Here is a 19,985-nt window from a genome sequence, read left to right as displayed (position 1 = left end):
GTGGAGCACTTCCTGTGCTGGGCCTGCCGATTCCAGATTTGTCAACATCCTGCCTTCCAACTCCCACTGTTAACTGGGCTGCCCAGAGAACAGTGCACGATACCAGCCTTACCTCTCACCCTGGGGGCCCCAACCACAGTGAACTTCTTTCAGTTCCACAAAAGCCTTCTGGGCCTTTGCTTCAGCTGCTCTTTCTGCCTCAAGCATTTTTCAGCCCTCCCTTCTCCCTTTTGCTTAACCATTCTTTATTCAGTCTTCATTCCCTCTTGCACCCCCAAGCCTTCTCTTATCTCTCAAATGGGTTAAATTATTCTCCGAGGTAGCCACACAGCCCCTCGTACTTCCCCTATCATGACACTCACAACATTTTATTATAATTGTTTGTCTGGCTTTTCTGCTAAATTGTAGGTTTCACAAGGGAGGGAATATACCTATAAAGCTAGCCCAGGGCACAGTCCCTGATCCAGAGTTGATGTTTAGTTCCTGTCATTAAGAGGAAAAAAATGAACAAATGAATAGAAGGAATGAATGTTTGGTCACAAGCACCTGTACCACATTCCCCTGCCTTTTTATCTTCCCTCGAGATTCTGTGCACCATGGGCCTTAAAAAAAAAAAAAAAAAGAGCCAACTCTTGGGGATAGGAAGAAAATTGACTGGGAGAGCTGTACCCGAAACATTTAAAATTTCAAATCAGAGACTCTCAGAATATGAGCATTTTCTCCCACTTCCTTCAAAATCCAGCCCTAGACAATTCAACACATTTTGAAAGAAAGAAAAAAGAGAAGGAAAGAAAAAAAAATACAGATAAAATAGTTTAATGCCCAAATGTTAAGTATGTTTTTCTCTAAGCCTGTGCTGTCGGACACAAAAGCCAGTAGCCACATGGGCCACCCAGCACTTGCAATAGGGCCACTCGGAGTCAAGACATGCTACAGTGATAAAGTGCACCTGAGATCTTGAAGACTTAGTGTGAAGAGAGGAGTGTAAACTAATGGTCATTTTGATTACAAGTTGAAATGATCATACTTTTAATATATTGAGGTAAATAAATTATATGAAATTTCAGCCATTTCTTTTCACTGTACTTAATGTGGCTACTAGATCACCTAAAATTGCATTTGTGGGCCCGTGGAGGTTAATTTGCTAGGCCAGGTGGCTACCTTCTTTCTGCTCAGATCTGCTTTTTCAGTTCTTTCCTGGTCTACTACATGCTCTTGAGCCCTGACATTTTCTCCAGTGCCCTTGGTGTGACCTCTGGGGCTGGGACTCTGGTGTGGCCGCAAGGTCTGCCCCTGCATCCTGATCATGGGTCCTGTTGTCCCAGTTGGCTCGCCACAGCTCTCAGTTTCTGTCTCTGGCCGTAGCCTGTGACCGGACCATAACATTCCACAGTTCCCTATGGCCCATGGTTTGGTTTTGGTTTTCTCCATGTTCATTGCATGTGGGAGTTTGGCAAAGAGAAATGAGATCTGTTCTTTAGGCAGATATTCTGAAGTCACCTATCAGAAAATATTGATAGATGACAAATACGTCACAAAATGCCTCAAGCTGATAATTGTAACAAACAACTTGTTGGCATGTACAAACTGTTTTCCCCTCCATTCCTTTGAATTAAAGCAAGAGCAATTCTCCCATGAAACAACTGTTTGGGTGGAGGGTTGGGTGAACCGATTGGCCACACAACTGTCCCGAGTCTTCAGCTGTAACTTTCTTAGCCATGTCCAATTAATTCTGTCACCGCAGAAAGGTCAGCTCAGTTCTCTGGCCTGAATTTTCTTCTGCGTAAGGCGAGGCTTTCTCAATCCTGCCAACTTTAAAAGTCCATATGCTTCTATATGTGAATGGGAAGGAGAATAATTTTAAATAAACACAAATCGTAAGCACACACGTCTCTTCCAACTCTTTCCTCCTTTCCTTGGTGCCGACAGAAGCACTGCTCCTCCTCAGCAGCCAACTTTTCTGCTTGTCTGTGGCACAGGAGTAGACAAGCATTGGTGCTTTAGAGTCACATGACCTGGGTTCAAATCCTGGCTCTGCCACATTCTAGCAGAGAGACTTTGGTCAAGTGACTTAACTTCTCTGAGCCTCAGTTTCCTCCTCTGTAAATTGGGGATAACACAGTCTTTATGAAAAACCCCTGGTTCAGAGGAGCTGTTTATTACCATATTATGCTTGCATCATATCCCTGCTGCCTTTTTTGGGGGCCTAATTCTTCCCTTTCCTGCTGGCATCTGTAATTGCTACCTTTGCTTAAAAAAAAAATTATACATATCATTTAAAAAATTATATATATTATAATTGCCTCACTTGACTCAGTTACTCTGTCTGGTCAATGTCTTATTTTTCCCTTTCATTTCATAGGCAGTGTTCTTGGGTTGCCTGTGGTTTACTGCCTCACCGTTCTTTCTCTCCTTTCTTCTCTGCTGTGTGTCATCTGCTCTGACCTATAGTGACCCTCCAGACACTACTTCAGTAATGACCAGTCAGTTGGCAAATCCAGCAGTCCCCTACCCCACCCATCCTTCCCGACTTCACTGCTGTGACATTCGGCACTCGTCACCCCTTCTTTTGATGCTTTTCTCCTCCTGTAGCTCATACGACCACCAGAAGAAGTTACCCGACCAGGCAGATCAGTATCCCTGCAAATTTACTGGCCCTGAGTAATCCCTGGCAATCTCGTCTCCTTCCTCTAGTCACTGCCTATCCCCTCTTTAAAATGGTGTGTCACAATTCTTCCTCTCCTCAGACCTCCCGCCAGCCACCATTCCCCGCCCTCCCCCACTGGTGACATTCCTTCTCGCTTGCCTGTGGTTACTTCAGAGCCAGCACCTGCAGCCACACCATACTTGACTCCTCCCCTCCAGTGCACAAGCGGAAGTGGCTTCCTAGCTAAAGCCGGGCCCTTCACCTTTGCCCTCGAGCCCTCCCCTCCTGCCACTTTTAGGGGAAAGAACAGACCGTCAGTGATGTGTCTTCAGCCTCTCCCACTCCGCTGCATCCTCCCTGTCAGGATTTAGGATCTCTTCCACCTTAAAAAAAAAAAAAATTCTTCCCTGCCCTCACTTCCTCCTGTAGTTACTGCCTTCTCTCTACCCCTCCATTTTAGCCAAAGTTCTCAAAATCAAGCACTGCTCTCTGCTTGCTCCTCTTGCTCTCCCCTCTGGGTTCTGCCCTCAGGCTCTGCCGAGGATTCCCTGCATGCCATGAATTCTAGGTGCTTTATAGGGATGTGGCAGGCCCTTAACGATGAGAGTGGTGATAGCACTGTCTCGGTAAAACACCTGCCGAGAGCACGTGGATCGACTAAATTAGCTAAGGCCACCTGGCAGGGGTTGAAACCAGACTACTGGGCTCAGAGTCCATGCTCTTGACCACCATGCCATACTGTACCCCGTGCCCCAAACTGCACGCTATCTGTTCTGAGCACTCAGCACGGTGCCTTCATAGGGCAGGAGAATGACGAACGTGTCTGAATGAATGAACACAGACTGTCACCACGGTTCAGGTCCTTATTCTCTCACTTGGAGCATAACCCGCGAACCTAAGGGTTCTTAAAAAGTGCATGGGCTTGAGTTTATGTCTATTTTTCTGAAAGAAGGTATAGTTTTCATAAGTTTTTTGTAGGAGTCTGTGTCCAGAAAAAGTTAATAACTTCTTGATTCATTCATTTTTCTGTCTTCGGTTTCATTTTCGCCAACCTCCTCCCCCTTACATCCTGTACATAGCCATTAGATAACTAGATTGTCAATGTTTTGTTTTAATTCTGTCATTGTTAAAAAATGTAAGAACAAATAACCTCTCTCCACCTAAAAAGCCTTGAACGCCTCCCTGGCTGGCAGCCTCCAAGATAAAAATCAGACGCTTTGGCCCAACGGCCAAGACTTTTCAGTAATCAAGCCCCAGCACATTTTACCATTACTATCTCCCATTTTTCTACTGCTTGAATCCTCTGTTCCACTCCAACTGAAGTCTCCTAGTAACTTCAAAACTTCCTTCTAACTTGCCTTTTAGCAGTGCATTCAGCAACAATGTATTACATTCCTGACCTAACTAGGCACGATGGGGGGGGGGGGCGGGGGGGCTGAGAATACAAAGATGGATGCAACACAGCCCTTACGCTTGAGAAACTATCAGTCTAATTAGAGACAGAGACGTGAAAACAAAATCCCCAAAATATGAAATGACAAACTATTCGTGAGAGTTATTCCCACTTGGAGGTGGGGTAAAGGAGACCTTCCCTTTCTGAGTCAAACGTGTCTGTATTCTTTACATGTTTCTTTTACAACAATTACTTTTGTAACCAGCAAAAAAGTGATTATCAGGCGAAGATTGTGATTAATTCAATTCTCAGCTCCTGAGTTCCAAGGGGGACAAACCATAAGTGTCACAGAATTAGTAAAATTAATGAGGAAAGGACAATCAACTGACAGAAAAATGGGCAAAAGCTATGAATAGACATTTCCTAGATGATGAAACATTTGTGGTCAATAAATAATATGAAGACGTGGTCAACCTCACTAATCATCAAGAGGTGCAAACTGAGACCACAATGAGATCCCATCTCATATCTATTTGAGTGACGAAAATTAAGAAATCCGACAATACCAAGTGTTGGAGAGGATCTCATATAGAACGTTGTTGAAACTGTAAATCAGTACAAACCACTTTGGTAAACAGTTAGGAATTCTCTTGTAGAGGTGAAAGTTCACTTAGCCTTTGACACAGCAATTCTTCTCCTCTATAAATACACAAGGGAAATTCTTGCACTTGTGCACCAGTAGTTTTTATATGAATATTCTTTTTTCAATTATTTTTTGAGGAAGATTGGCCCTGAGCTAACATCTGTGCCCATCTCCCTCTACTTTATATGTGGGACGCCTGCCACAGCATGGCTTGATGAGCAGCACGTAGGTCTGCGCCCAGGATCTGAACCACGTGTGAACTTAATTGCTGTGCCGCCGGTCAGGCCCCTATATGAATATTCTTAGTAGCACTTTTGCAATAGCAAAAACCTGCAGCAATCCAAATGCTCATTATTAGGAAATTGGGTGTGTTAGTTGGAGTTCCCTAAAAGCAGAGACTGGCATGAGGACTTGGGTGCAGGTTGCCTATTTGGGAAATGATCTCAGGCAGCAGGGGTGAAGAAGAGGGGAATAGTGAGGAAGAGTAGGAGGAAAAGTCGACTAGGGAGCATGGTTCCATGGAGACCTCTGAGAAATGTACAAAATGCCTCCCAGAATTGTCCCCCTGAAGGATGGGAGCCTGGGGCATTTATCTCTTGGATCCTATTGCCCCACTACTTGAGGGTTAACTCTCTTTACTTTCAGGCTGTGCCTGGGAAAGGGCTGAGAAGGCTTTTGTGGCTTTCTAGAAGGTCCTGAAACAAACTAGAGAGGCCCCAGGCCTGGCACTTGCACTGGGAATTGTCAGTAACTGGGAGCTCCCATGAAAATGATCAACACATATTTGGCTAAAATCAGATGTTGGGGGCCAGGGCAGGCCACCTCAAAATATCCCACAACGGCACATTGATTATTTTGAACTAAAGTTTCTTGAGAAACAAAAAGGCCACTCTGACTCTCCTCTCTCTGTTCCCCCTTAAAGCAAGAAATGAATCTCCCCTGTGAAAGATGCTCTCCCTGCATCCTTGTCACCAGAGCCAGGGAAGTCAGAGCTGAGAAGCTGCACAAGCAAACCTTGTCACTTTTACTAATTTACTACCTCAAGCCTAAACTCTGTTTAAATTCCTCACTAATTATGTACCCCAAACTGAAGTTTCTTTGTCCTGTAATTTCTTCAGAAATGTATTGTTTCTTTATGCAAAAAGATATACAAACTGCCTGCTTTGTTCACTCAGAGAACATCACGTGTCTATGATCACCCATGTGCGCATATTAAATTGCTTTTTTTCCTCCTGTTAACCTGGTCTTATGTCAATTTTATTATTAGTCCAGCCATAAGGACTCTCCCTCTCCGAAACAGAGGGGGCCCAAGGGGAAGAACATAGGGCACCAAGAGCTTTTGCTGCCAAGGACAAAGTGATATTAGCATACTCACACCTCGGAATAGTCACAGCAGCCACAATAAACAAACTCAGCTGCATGCAACAAGCCTGAGACAAATCTTAGCAACATGACATGAAAAGCGAAAAAGAAGTCCCAGGATATTATATAGGGAATAATACTCTTTTAACAAAGAAAACAACTAAAGTTAACAATAGGTGTTTTGGGAATATGTATGTATGTTCACACACACACACATGCATACAAATAAACACTTAACTAAAAAAAAATTTTTTTTGAGGAAGATTAGCCCTAGCTAACAGCTGCCACCAATCCTCCTCTTTTTGCTGAAGAAGACTGGCCCTGAGCTAACATCCGTGACCATCCTCCTCTACTTTATATGTGGGACGTCTACCATAGCATGGCTTGACAAGTGGTGCCATGTCCACACCTGGGATCTGAACCGGTGAACCCCAGGCCACCAAAGTGGAATGCGCACACTTAACCACTGAGGCAATGGGCCAGCCCACTAAAAAATTTTTTCTGTGTACTTGAATTCCAAGAAAAAAACCTGCAAAGGATTATTAAAACAACGTATAAAGCAATCCTGAAAATTAATGAGAAAAGAATAATGAATAGAAAAATGGGGAAAGATATGAACAGATAACTAAAGAGGAAATATGTATAACTAATGAATACACATATACACATTCAACCTCAACTTTTTATTTTTTTAATTTTAAGTTTTTATTTTGTTAAAAAAAATTTTTTTTTAATGAAGATTAGCCCTGAGCTAACATCCACTGCCAATCCTCCTCTTTTTTTCTGAGGAAGACTGGCCCTGAGCTAACATCCTTGCCTACCTTCCTTTATTTCATATGTTGGACGCCTGCCACAGCATGGCTTGACAAGTGATGCCTAGGTCTGCACCTGGGATCCAAACCAGGGAACCCCAGGCTGCCAAAGTGAAACGTGAAAACTTAACTTCTGCACCACTGGGCCGGCCCATCAACCTCAACTTTTTTAAAAATGTAAGACTTTTTAACTCTAAATTTTTATAAAGCTAGGGAAATTTTAAAAATTAATTTCTTATTTTTAATAAAATTTGTTTAGATAAAAATATTTGTAAGAGCAAGAAAGTGATACACACAAGATTAAGCACTTGGTGGGGGGGGGATATGTGTAAGTTGTCAATTCTAGTTTTTAGGGTGGATGATAAATAACAAAAGAGAACCACACATGAACCAATGAATGTAGGCTCCTGACCCACGGATTATGTTGAACCCAGTCCTGTACACCCAAGGCCCGAGAAATAAGGTGATATCATATGGTAAATACATTGAGGTACTGAGAAGATACGCTGATAACACAAAGGAGGGAGCTGGAAGATCCCCCCTCATAACTGGGAAGGTCAGAAGGCCGACCAAAGTGGTGGCAGTTAATGGGTGTAGAAGAATAAGGAGAGGATTGCCAAATTCGGGAGGAGGTGTAGGGTCTGGGAGGGCATTCCAAGTGGAAAGAGCAGCATGGGAAAAGGTACAGAAATGAGAGACAGTGAGGCACGATCAACAGACTACAGACAATTCGTGTTGGCACAAAAGGAGAATCAGAAAGGGCAAGACAAGTGATCGACCCAGAAGATAAGAAAAGGTCCACGATATGGAAGTTAGACATTATTCCACATTATAAGCAAACGAGCTTTGGAGAATTTTTGTTTGAAGAAACATGATTTGTTTCCGGAAGATTCTCACAGTAGGGTGGAGGATGGGTTGGAGGGTGCTGGAGGCAGGAAGATCAATCAGGATAGTATGACCTTGGTCCGGGTGAGAGGTCTGAAGGCCTAATTTACTCAGGAGCTCTGGTGTGTGGGGGCACGTGTGGTCTAAATCAAGAAGTTTTTAAGAGGTAGAATGGGCAGAATTTTATTTCCCCGCTCTCCTGTGCTTTTCTTTACAGTGCTTGTCACCTTGACATATTTACTTATCTATTGTTTTCTGTCTGTTCCCTCCCCCCGACCCCGACCCTGCCGCAGGATGTGAACTCCAGGAGAGCAAGATATTAACTTTGTTCCCTCCTCAATCCCCAGGGCCTAACAGTTCCCGGCGTATGATAGGTACTAAACAATTATTTGTTGAAGGCATGAAGTTTAGCTAGGAAGGAGAAATACAGGGTAATAGCCAATAGGTGAAGAATTTCCAATGTTCCAGTCTAATTTAGCTTCTGTACCTCCTATTAATCTCTCCCAGAGCTCAGACTCCAGCTAAGCATTTGACCAAACAATAAAGTGTTCTCACTTCTGGCTCTTATTCTTGTCTCAGTCTGAGTTAACAATCTTTCCTGCCTCCTTGACCTATCCTACCTGCTCTCTACCTCCCTCCACTTTTTATCTCTAGAAACTCTGGTTTTCTAGGTTCCCTTAAGGTCTCTGGCCATAGGCTTACACAGTTCTCACATTTTTTTTTTCTTTCTTTCTTTTTTTTTTTTTAGTTCTCACATTTTTATATGATCACATACCTGCTAGATATTCTGCCTTTGTCCCTGCAGATCCACTCACCACCTTTCTCCAGAGGCTGACCTTCAAGGACAGTGTCATTTGGGCTCACCTGCCCTTAGCCTTCCTCTTGGGTTCAGCCAGTGGGAGGTACCACAGGAGATCTGAGGGCAAGAGAGAGAGGTAGGGCTGTATTCCTCTAAGTTCCTGTTGGCCCTCCCTCTCCTTCAGCTATTGCTCTCACTGAGCACGGGCTCCATCTCTTTGCCCCCTCAGGCCTATGGTTGATAATGGCTTCTCAACAGATGCTAACCGTGGGGTGCTTCACTCTCCCTTGCTTGTTTCCCTCAACCCTGCCCACATCTTTGTACACTGTCCCCTCATTAACTGTCTTTAGTTACACATTTTGAGCTGGCCATCTGTTTCCTGCTGATCTTGGCTGATACAAAAGCAAAAATACAGAATTGTATCTTTTTTTAAAAATTGAGGCACGTTTCACAAAATTCACCCTTTTAAGTATACAAATTCAGGGGTTCTTGATATAGTTGAGCAAATTGTATCTTTTTTCATTTAATGTGTAATCAAATGTTTTCCACCTTACTCCATTGTCTGCATACTCAATGGTGAGTTACACAATGTTGCGTACCATAAGTTACTTAATCACTTATATGTTTCAAACTTTCACTATCACAAATAAGGCTATAGTAAATATTGTTGTTCCTGTGGCCATTCTGTTTTGGGGAGGATTATTTCTTAAGGAAAAGTTTCTAGGAGTGGTATTGATGAGTCAAAGGGAGTCACATCTCTATTAAGTTTCTCCAGAAGTACTGTCAAATTGCTTTTTAAAAGGATTATACCAATTCACATTGCCTCGGCTTTCATCATCTCATTAGCATTGGAAAGTACATAAGATATATATATTTTGCTAATGTAGTAAGTGGTATTACCATTTGAAATTCTTTGATAGCCATACCAATCCTTAGCCATTTAAAGCCATTTTTAGTTAAATGGAATTGGAGGAACAGTGATTTGAGGGGATAGGATAGAGAGAAGGTAAAGGGATATACTCCCCAAATTCCTTCTTCTCCATCCAGCCTCTTCATCCTGTTTATATGTCAGTTTCTTCCTCTTCTGTGAGCTATGCTTCTTCAGGGCATGGCCTAGTGCCTGGCACTGTCCTGAATATCAACAAACATTTATAAAATGGATAAATGATGAAAGAATATTAAGATATATGCACAGAGTTGGTCATACTAGTCTATGAGCATTAATGGCCCTCCTTTTAATGTACCCTTTAAAACAATGCTTTCTATCCCCTCCAAATAAACATATTGACTACTACTGCTGGCCTGCAGAATGCTTTGGACTAGTGAGTTCATCTCTGGACTACCTACACACTTCTTTCTACCAGTTAAGTTAGATGCCCAACAAGAATTTGTTCTGTTGGTCCCAAACCTGCTTATGACAGCTGTTTGCCAGAGTATAATGAATTAAATTAAAATTACATAAACTGTTGAAACTTAAGCATGAAGAGGAAGAGCTGTTTCTATGAAATGTTAGTTGAATGCTTTGGAAATATTAGCTAAAGACCCGCTGAAAATTACTGTCAAACTAGATGTGGATGAGACGATTACAAAGGATTTTTTTTTTTTTTTTAAAGAAAGAGCCTCTACACATACTGCTTTGCAAGAAGTTTTAAGTCCTTAGTCAACTTTAAAGAAACAAATTGGAAAGCAGAGGAAATACATCATGGATATGATTTATGTAAGAAAGACAGCTCAAGAACTCTAATCAGCATTTTTGCTCAAAGAAAAGGTTTGGCCTCACATCAAAAGATGGACAAGTGGGTGTCCCTTAGATTTTAAGTGAAAATGAAATGTTAAGGTGTGTATTTGCCATTTTTGGGGGCGGGGGGTCACTCACTGCTTTAGCATACTTTTCTAATTAGCTGAACAACTAGTGGATCAAATCCAATTTGTTTTGGCAAGGATAAATCCTTATTCCCTAATCTCTTTGTTTTTATAGGATGGCAGGAATGGGAGAATTTGTCCTGGTTCTTCCAGAAGGAGCAACTTACCTAACTGGTGAATTTGGATCTGTGTGCCCCCAGAGAGTGTCATTTTCCCTAATCAGACATGGATAAGGTTGCCAGGCCTCTGCAAGGGGGAGGTTGAAGGTTTGGGGGAGATAATTTTAGTTCAGGGAATATTGAAAAGCCTATCAGTTATCATCCAAGCCACATTCTTCAGTTCAGCTTTATTGGTAATAAAGTTGATTTTTTTTTTTAAAAAGATTTTATTTTTTTCCTTTTTCTCCCCAAAGCCCCCTGGTACATAGTTGTATATTCTTCGTTGTGGGTCCTTCTAGTTGTGGCATGTGGGATGCTGCCTCAGCATGGCTTGATGAGCAGTGCCATGTCTGCGCCCAGGATTCGAACCAATGAAACACTGGGCCTCCTGCAGCGGAGCGTGAGAACTTAACCACTCGGCCATGGGGCCAGCCCCTAAAGTTGATATTTTCATTGGCTCCAAACTTATAAGAAAGGGATGGTACTTACTGTCCCCAGAATACTCCAACAGTGTTGGATGTCTCCTATGTGCTGTCACAATCAAGATATAGTCCCTTTTATTTTAGTCCATGATTCTGTTCACTCAAATGAAAAGTCGTCTCTGGTTCGCAGGCGGTAGTCTAGCCCTGTTTGAAGTTCAGTCTGTATCTCAAGCTAGATGAAGAAGAAAACATGTACGGCTCCTGAGAAATACTGATATCAGGAAATATTTACTGAGAAGGGAAGAGGAACCCAAACATGACTCCTGCCAATCCTTCCATCCCCTCCCCCACTGTATCCTGAGAAAGTCCTGCCTGTTCTGTTGATTCCTGGGACATGTAAACATGGCAAACTTCAGGTCACAGCCTGGATGGCTACTCAAATGAGAACTGCAAACACAGTCGGGAATAGTCTAGCCTCTTTTCAATGTCCTTCAAGGTATTTTGTAACTCTATAGTGGGTCATAAAATCAAGGCGGCAGGTCCTGATCAGTCTTTAAAAAGAAATAAAAGAATAATAAAGTTGAAAATATCAGCCAGCATTGCATAAAATAAGGGTAGCATTTTACCAAACATTTGTCTCAGAGGTGCATGTATCTGTGCATGTGTGTTTACATTCTGGGTTGAGATGTGGAATATATTTCTTATGGAGGGTCACAGTCAAAAAAGTTTTCAGGGGCCGGCCCGGTGGTGCAGCGGTTAAGTGTGCACGTTCCGCTTCAGTGGCCCAGGGTTTGCTGGTTTGGATCCCGGGTACAGACATGGCACCACTTGGCAAGCCATGCTGTGGTAGGCGTCCCATGTATAAAGTAGAGGAAGATGGGCATAGACGTTAGCTCAGGGCCAGTCTTCCTCAGCAAAAAGTGGAGGATTGATGGCAGATGTTAGCTGAGGGCTAATCTTTTAAAAAAAAAAGAGTTTCCAAAGAATGTTATTCAGCCATAAAAAAGAAGAAAATCCTGCCATTTTCAACAACATGGATGGATCTCGAGGGCATTATGCTAAGTGAAATAAGTCAGAGAAAGAAAAATACTGTATGATCTCACTTACAAACGGAGTCTAAAAAAAGCCGAACTCGTAGAAAGTTGTAAAAAAAAAAAAAAAAACAGTTTGCAAAGCACCGGTTTAAGGTGCACATTTCTTTTTCCTTTCATTTTTGCTCTTTGCTAATTTGTTCTGAAACTCTGCTGTGAATAAAAATTGTAGTAATTAGCAACCAGAGAAGCAAGAGCCAATTCTCATTATGTAAACAGCTGGAATGCAAAAACTGTTGCCCCCACTTCATTCCTCTGAGTCAATCAAATGTCCACAGATTATTAAGATGGAAGGGCTGAGATCTAGAACTTCATGAAGCAAGAGGTTACAGGAAAATTTCCTTTAAAATTTATCACCTGCACAGTTTAAGCCCCAGTGGTTCTTCCCAACAGACAAATTACAGAGTTCAGCCTGGCACTCAGGACCACAGCCCTCCCTTCCTTTCCACACTGATATGCCTCCTCTCCTCCCACCAAATCCTGTGCTCCAACCAAACTGGCCTCTTGCTGTTCCCCGCACACTCCGTCTCATTCTGTGTCCTTGATTGCACTGTTCCTTCTCCCTAGGGCAGCCTCCTTAGTTAACCCATCTCTGCTTGCCAAAGTCCCATCCATCCTTCAAACATTCATTTGCAATTTTCTTTCCTGCTTCCTAATATATCTTTCTTTTGAACTCCACAAATGTTTTAAAAAACACCTTTCTTAAAAGTACTTTAAAAATTTACTTTAAAATGTCATTTTTCCTGATCTCGAGGGACATATTAATATACTGTAAAAATAAGAAAATACAGAAGTCACGGAAGAAAATAAAAATCCCATTTTTTACCTATGTGACACATATTTATATATTATAATCTGGTATTATATCATCTTATGTGCTTTTTAACTACAAGTATTTCTCATGTCCTTAATCTTTCTCTTCAACACGATTTTTAATGCTTATAAACGAACTATAATTTATTTAATAATCATATAACATTGGACATTTTGCTTGTTTCCACAAACGGTGCTGTATTTTGGAAGAGCATAAATGGGGTGGTGTCCAGTGCACAGTGACAATTTCCTAAAAGCACAAGAATATTTTTTGGAAATAGGAAATTGGGGCTAGTGATAATTAGGAGAAATGTAAGTTCCCCCATGAATGTTTGGAAATACTGGCAGGTATGCTGGGTTTTCCACTTTAAGTGGAATGGGGGTTTGAGCCACTCAAGTTTTAAAGGACAGTGACCCAGCAGGTCTATGGATGACTTTGGCGGGGGGGGGGGGTACGGGGGTCATCCAGGCAGCTGATCCATGGAAACAGGCAGGGTTCAGTATGAAAGAAAAAAAAATCTCCTCTCTCCTTTAATCTTACTCCCCCTTGAGCTACAGGCCTACTTTTCTCTCCCTCTCACTGCCAAACTTCTGGAAAGAACCATCACCCTTTACAGCCGTCACTGCTTCCCCACCACACACTCCTCACCCAAGCACTCAACTCAGCTTGGTGCCTGGCACACAGCAGGCCCTGGCTGAGACTGAGTTCCACCCCTCTTGCAAATTGGCATCTCTTTCCTGGTTCTCCACGGCCAGCCACTAGGGCCTCCTCTCCGTGCTCCTCCGCCCGACCCGGCTGCCCCCTACTGCCGCCTGTCTCCAGGTACGCTGGCTTCTCGGCAGGCCCCGCCGCCCCCCGCCCCGCCTCCGCCCCCGCCTCTGCGAGTTCTCACCGCGCAGTCAGAGCTTCCTCAACGGCCCCGAGCTCCCAGTGCCCCCGGGGAGGCACCCGAAGCCAGTGCTGCAACTCGGTCCTCCGCGGGACTCACGGTCACCCCAGGGGCTACCCGTCAGAGTGCCCGTCCCCGCACCCAGCAACACCAAGCGTTCGGGGCGCACCTACTAAGCGCCGGACCCGCGACCTCGGGCAGAGCGCGTCCCCGCCCAGCGCCCTCCGCGCCGGGCGCCCGGGGGCCCGCGGCCTGGGTCGCAGGGAGCGGCCGCGGGGCGGCGGGCGGCGGGGCCGGGGTCCACCCTGCGCGCGCCGCCGTCGGGGCCGCGCCGCGCCGCGCACCCCGGGCGGGAGGCCGGGCCGAGCCGGGGCAGCCCCGCGGCCGCTCGCCCTGGGCCGGCGCCCAGGTCCGAGTCGCCTTCCGCCCGCCCCCCCGCCGCCGCCCGCCGAGGCCCCAGCCAGGTCCCGCCGCCAGCCCGGCTCCCGCCCCCGCTCCGCCCCCGGAGCCGCAGCCCCGCCCGCCACCGCCGTCGCCATGTTGTGGCTCCCGCAGCCGGCGCTGGGGACGCGCGCGGCCGAGCCCGGGGCCTGCCGCCGCCGCCGCCGCCGCCAGGTAAGCGCCTCTCGCGGGCCGGGCCGCCGCCGAGGCCGCCCCGGGCCGAGCGGGCCCGCGAGCCGGCGCCGCGCCCGTGCCCGCGCCCCGGCCGGGCCCTGCAGCCGGGCGGCCCCCTCCGCGCCCGGGGCGGCAGCCACTTCCCCGACCGCCGCCTGGCGGGCCCGGGCCGCCACCCCACCCCGCCCCCGGCGCGCGCCGCCGGCCCCTGTCGCCGCCCCCGCCGCCCGGCGCGCGCCCCCCTCCGCCGCGGCCCCCCGGCCCGGCCCGGCCCGGCCCTGCGCGGATAACGGTGCCGCCTCGGCCGCCGGGACGCCTGTCAGCCACCCGTGCCCGCCGCCGCCGGGAGCCGCGCAGCCGGGGGCGGACACTTCGGGGCCCGGCCCTTCGCGGCGCCCCTCGGCGCCTCCCCCACCTCCGCCCGAGTTGTGACCTCGCGGGAGGGTTCTCCGGGGGCAGACAGGTATCCCTGCCCCAGAGTTGGGGGTCTTCGGGGGGCGACCCGGCCTGTTGATCCGAGTGGGAACTGCCTCTCTGCAGCGGCTCTTCCTGCCAACCTGGGGGGAAGGCTCAATGTGACCCGAGGGAGGACAGGGGAACGTCTGCTGGACAGATGGCCTCCTGGCCTTGGCTCAGCGTGGGTGAGGGGGAGGGGTCCGTGCGACCTGAGGTCTGCCTGCTCCTGAGAACCCCCCCACCCCCAGCCCCCACCCCGGGTCATTGGAGCTGCTCGGGGGATTTTTAACTATTGTTTTTTGGGGTAGGCCAGAGGTGGCATGAAAAGTCCTGGACTGGAATAAATCCACAGGCTCCCCTTCCCCCATCAAGGGAAGCATGTCTGGCACCCGGGAGTAGCCTAGACTAGGAGTGGCTGTAGGAGAATGGGACTTGGGATAAGGTGGTCTTTGGCCTGGGATTAGCCCTGTCACCTTCAGCTCCGTGTCCCTGTAGGGACTGTAGGACCCATCTGTTGATGTGTACAGTGTGACTGAGCATACAGGATGTGGACACGCAGATCCTGGCCCGGTGGGTGCTTGGTGGGATGTTAGGGATCTGTTTCCTCAAACTCACAGGCACCTTACACAGTGAAGGAGAGGAGCAAGCATGGTGCCAACACACATATTGTGACCGTTTTCCAATTTTTCCACTGGTTGCGGCTTTGATCCGCCCAGTACATTTTTATTGAGCACTTATTATGCACCAGGTCCTGCACTCGGTGTTGGGAGGAGAGTGGTAAACCAGAAAGTCATGTTTCAACTTGAGCTCATAGCCTAGTGGGAAAGCCCAATAATAAACAACTAATCTTGAAATTTCATTCAGCAACAAATATGTACCAGGCATTATTTTAGATGCTGTGAAGAAAGCAAGCAAAAGTAACTGCCGTTTTGGAGCTTTCATTCTAGTGGGGGGGGGAAGACAATAAAATAAAATATATAATACAAACTATAGTCTGTTGAAAAGTGCTAAATGCCAAGGAGAAAAAGAAAATAGGGAAGGAGAATATGAGATATCAGGTGGGGGATGACTTTACATTCCAGTGGCCTGGAAGGCCTCCTAAGAAGGTGTCTCTTGAGTAAAACTTTGAAGGAAGTGGTAAATAAATCATTTTGAGCTGTGATGAGTGCAAGGAAAGAAAGATGAAGAGCGTGGTGAGAGAGAGTAATGGGACTTGATTTGGGTTGGGGGCACAGGGAAGGCTTCCCGGAGGAAGTGACGTTTCGACTGAGACCCGAAGGAGGGTTAAGAGTTAACCATGTGTGGAGCAGCGCAGAGCTTGGCAAGTTGGAGGAAGTGAAAGGAGGCCCGTGTGGCTGGAGGGGGAAAGGGAGAAGGGAGATAAGTCTGTGGAGAGGTGGGTCAGGTCACGGGAGGCCTTGGGGACAGAATGCCTTTCCCCCTTCATTTGGATTGTAATTAGGAAGCTTTCAAGGGTTTTAAGCCAGTGACATGATGACATTTACGTTTTAAAAGATCTCTGGCCTCTGTTTGGGGACCGGTCTTTGAGGTAAGCAGGTGAGGCAAGGCTTTCTGTGTGGAGAGGCCTAACTACATACCTGATCTGCCTGGAAAGCCTCAAGCCATCTGGGGGAGATCCTTTTGCTCCAAGGGTCTGTTTTGCCCAGCTTTTAGGAAGGGAAAGGAAAATGAATTTGCATTATTGAGTGCCTGCTAGGTGCGAGAATCAGTGTTAGAGACTTCTGCAAATATTATCATATTTAACTTAATCCTCTCTGCATGCGAAGAGAAAGGGATGTCTTGCCCTTTGCAGATGCAAGCCCAGAGGGGACAGGGGACTTAACCCAAAGCTACATTTGTGTCATAATCGGTATTCAGACCCGGGTCTTCCTAATTCCAGAGCCCACTGGCTCTGGAGCCAGACTCCTGGAGTTTGCATCTTGCTTCTGCCACTTGCTAACGAAATGGTTTTGAGTTACTTAACCTCTTGTGCCTCAGTTTCCTGTCTGGAAAAACCTCAAGCTTTTCCCAGCTTAAATGCAGATAAAATTATCTGCCTCACAGGGTTTGATAAATACAGATAAAACGGTTTTTGTGCGGATCAAATTAACTAAGCCATGTAAACATTTGTAGCACTGAGCTCTGATGTTAGCTGCTGTTAGTACGTAAAATTTTTAAATATCCGTGCTGTCTCTCAGCCATACTGTGGTCATTTTGGATGAGAATAAATATATAGGTAATTTAAGTCTTGAATTTTGTGAGACTCTTTCACCCTCCGTTTTCCTCTAAACGACTTAATGCCAATGTTTCGTGTGATCAATCATTCGACATTGATTTCCCATTTCATTCTCGACGCTGTGCTAGGACTTATGGATATAAAGTGAATTCCTTCCCTCCAGAACCTCAGGGTCTCCAGAGGAGGTCATATATTTAAAAGGATGAGCTACAATGTACTTCATGAGTTCTGTAATGCACCTGTAGTTAAGAGAGCTGTTGGGAGCGAGAAGAACTAAATGCTGAGGGAAGTGGGGAAGACTTGGGGTGGAGGTGACTTTTGTACTGGGCTTTGGAGGAAGAATAGGAGTTTTATACACAAGTAAGACTGGGGAAAGGACGTTCTAGGTAGAGAGAGCTACGTGTGAAAGCGAGGAGATGTGAGAGGCTTGGTTTGTCCCGTGATGAGACTGGAAAGCTGAGTTGGAGCTGCAAAAGGCAGGTCCAGTTTGGGTTTTATTCTATAAGCCACAGGGAGCTATCAGAGAGTGTTAAGTACATCAAACACATTCCACCACTGTGGGTGTCGCAGTTAGAGAGTGGAGACAGAGACCATCCTGGGGGGGCTTTTCTGACGAGATCCCTGTGCCTCAGCATCTAGCTCTCAGTTTCACAGACCCGAAATCCAGTTTTGTGGGGCACTCAGCTGGTTGTGTCCAGGGAGACTGACTCATTAACCAAACTTGGAAGAGACTGATGCACAAACTCAGAGTATTAACTGGCCATGAGAAACGAAACGGCGGAGTGACAGATGTTTCTGTCCTCTGGCCATTGCTCCCCCCCCCCCACCCCCCTTCTGGCCAGGACTGGGACACACTGACAAATTCTTGCTCCTCAATTCCTGTTTGTCTTTCTCAGGCTCCATGAAAATTAACCCTTACTGTTAACATAATCTTTCCCCAAGCTTTATACAGTGTAGTCAACAATGATTTTTAATTGATTGAATGATTCTGTGTCATTTGGGTGGGATCCTGTGTTTGTAAAACTTAAGGAAGAGGAGAAATAACTTTTTTAGAAATAAAATATTGGAAAAGGGGCTTCCCTAGAGTTGGGTTACCGGAGAAGGCGTAGGGATTTTATGTGGGGTAGGTAATTTTGTGGCTGAGCGGTGCTTGTGGACAGATGCATTGGGAATTGTTCTGGGAGTAGAGGTTTGTGGACTCTTGGAGGGGGTGGGGGGGTTTTGGTTGCACTTGAAGGGGTGATTGGTTTAACATTTTCATCTTCCCTACACTTTGGAGACAGAGAAGAAAGTAATAGTTCCTGCCCTTTACTCAGCCTGGGCATGGTGAGCTTTCTTAGTAGATTGGAATCTTCGTGAGATTTGAGCTTCATCTTAGCACTTCTTTCTGCTTCGGCAAAACTGAGAAGAGTGGAGTTCTGAATCTGTATTTTTCTACAGTGAAAAATAAAATCCAAATAGACCAACCTAGATTGTGGATTAATTATTTTTCTTTTAAAACTCTAAAAATAATTACACGAGAATATTCGTGTAGAAAATTTAGGAAATGCAGATAGGTACATGAAGGAAATAAAACTAACTGATACATCCTATAACCTAGACCTACTGTCAGCATTTTAATATTTCATGTTTGTATTAGACCTTTATCTCCAGCTCTGTCTCTACATGTAAGTTTAATTTTTTCTTTTCCTACAAAAATAGGAACATCCTGAATAGGAGAGAGTTCTGAGTGTTGACCTCTGAAATGGAGAATTGCATGTACCCCAAATTCGTATCTGTTTCCATTTGTGGGCATCTGCGCCAGTGTTCTCCCCCTTCCTGCTCTAGGGGCACAGAGTGCGATACCCTTTAGCTAATTAAGTTTTAGAAATGTTTTTAGGGGCTCAGGTGCCACTTCACCCAACTATTTGCTTTTATTCGACAGCAGGAAGTGTGTATGTGTGTGTTGAAATGACATGTCTGATTCTTTTTATGGCTCAAAGAGAAGTTAATGAACACCGCTCGGGTTTGGTGTCAAACCCATCAACACTCTTGGGCTGTCCTCTGTTCACTGTGTGACTTTGGCTAAGTCCTTTCCCTTCTCCGTTTCAGATTCTGAAGGTGTTCTGTCAAGAGGTAACGGTGGCCCCCTTCCTTTCGTTAACACACTCCGCAAGATGACGAGGATGCTGACGTCTTTCTATGTGATCCATTGTGGAAAGACTGCCACAGTGTGGAGTGAGAAAGAGGGGGCTGCCTGTGGAACACACTGACTCCTGGCCTCGAAGCAGTGTGTGTGGGGCACACACAGGGGTCTCTGTGACTGTGTCGTGTCTGTTTGTGAGAGCTCCAGAATTATCGGGGCCTCCTGAAAACTTTTGAGTAGGCCAGAGGTGGCGTTCATGGTCTTCTGCAAAACTAAATCCACAGGCTTATCCTGAGAAGCAAGACCTACGCCCCAGGTCTATCTCAGGACAGGCTCACTCTGCAGAGCAGTTTGCTGTAAGCTCTGCTTACCTCTCAGTGGTGAGATTGGGTGGTTTTCACTTTTTTCTTTATATTTTTCCCTATCCTTTGAATTCTCTTTTGGCTTATATATCATCTTTACAAAAGCAAACAACTGGTAAATCTGTTTTCATTTTGGAGATAAACCTTGAATGCCCTCAAGCAAAAGTGCAAACTTCCCAGAACTATGTCCCTATAGAAGAGCCGGCCACCCCTCCTTGGTCAGGGAGGGGAAGATGCCTTTGTTAGATGTGCTGTAGAGATGGCTCTCCCAGACAGGTGAATTAGGCTAGGACCTCTGACTGAGATGTTCCGGAGAGAGCCAGGGCTGCACCCATCCGGGAGGAGCTGATGAGTAGAGTGTGACTTGGCTTGTAGCCTCATTTGTTGGGTGTTTTCTTTAGGGTGTTTCTAAG

The 19,985-nt window shown here is 45.9% G+C and overlaps 2 protein-coding genes across 4 annotated transcripts in view; one reads left to right on the top strand and one right to left on the bottom strand.

The window, feature by feature from the left end:
• Positions 1-13,959, bottom strand: part of SEC11A (SEC11 homolog A, signal peptidase complex subunit) — a 65,199-nt gene extending 51,240 nt beyond the window's left edge. The window contains exons 1-3 of the mRNA XM_070570922.1: positions 13,782-13,959; positions 11,052-11,216; positions 8,518-8,658 (exon numbers count right to left, since the gene is read on the bottom strand). The gene's annotated coding sequence lies outside the window, so the exon portion shown is untranslated. The remainder of the gene's footprint in view (positions 1-8,517; positions 8,659-11,051; positions 11,217-13,781) is intronic.
• The window catches only part of ZNF592 (zinc finger protein 592), a 49,090-nt gene continuing 42,690 nt past the window's right edge, over positions 13,586-19,985 (top strand). The window contains exon 1 of one of the 3 annotated variants that reach the window (XM_070570695.1): positions 13,586-13,711. The gene's annotated coding sequence lies outside the window, so the exon portion shown is untranslated. Of the gene's footprint in view, positions 13,712-14,237; positions 14,394-14,618; positions 14,857-19,985 lie in introns of those variants that run through there. The other 2 variants (XM_070570679.1, XM_070570690.1) reach the window with 2 other exon arrangements.

This window comes from Equus przewalskii, chromosome 1, assembly GCF_037783145.1.
Source record: "Equus przewalskii isolate Varuska chromosome 1, EquPr2, whole genome shotgun sequence".
NCBI classification, from domain to species: Eukaryota; Metazoa; Chordata; class Mammalia; order Perissodactyla; family Equidae; genus Equus; species Equus przewalskii.
The sequence above is the reverse complement of the archived record's forward strand: the minus strand, read 5'-3'. Positions and strand labels throughout refer to the sequence as shown.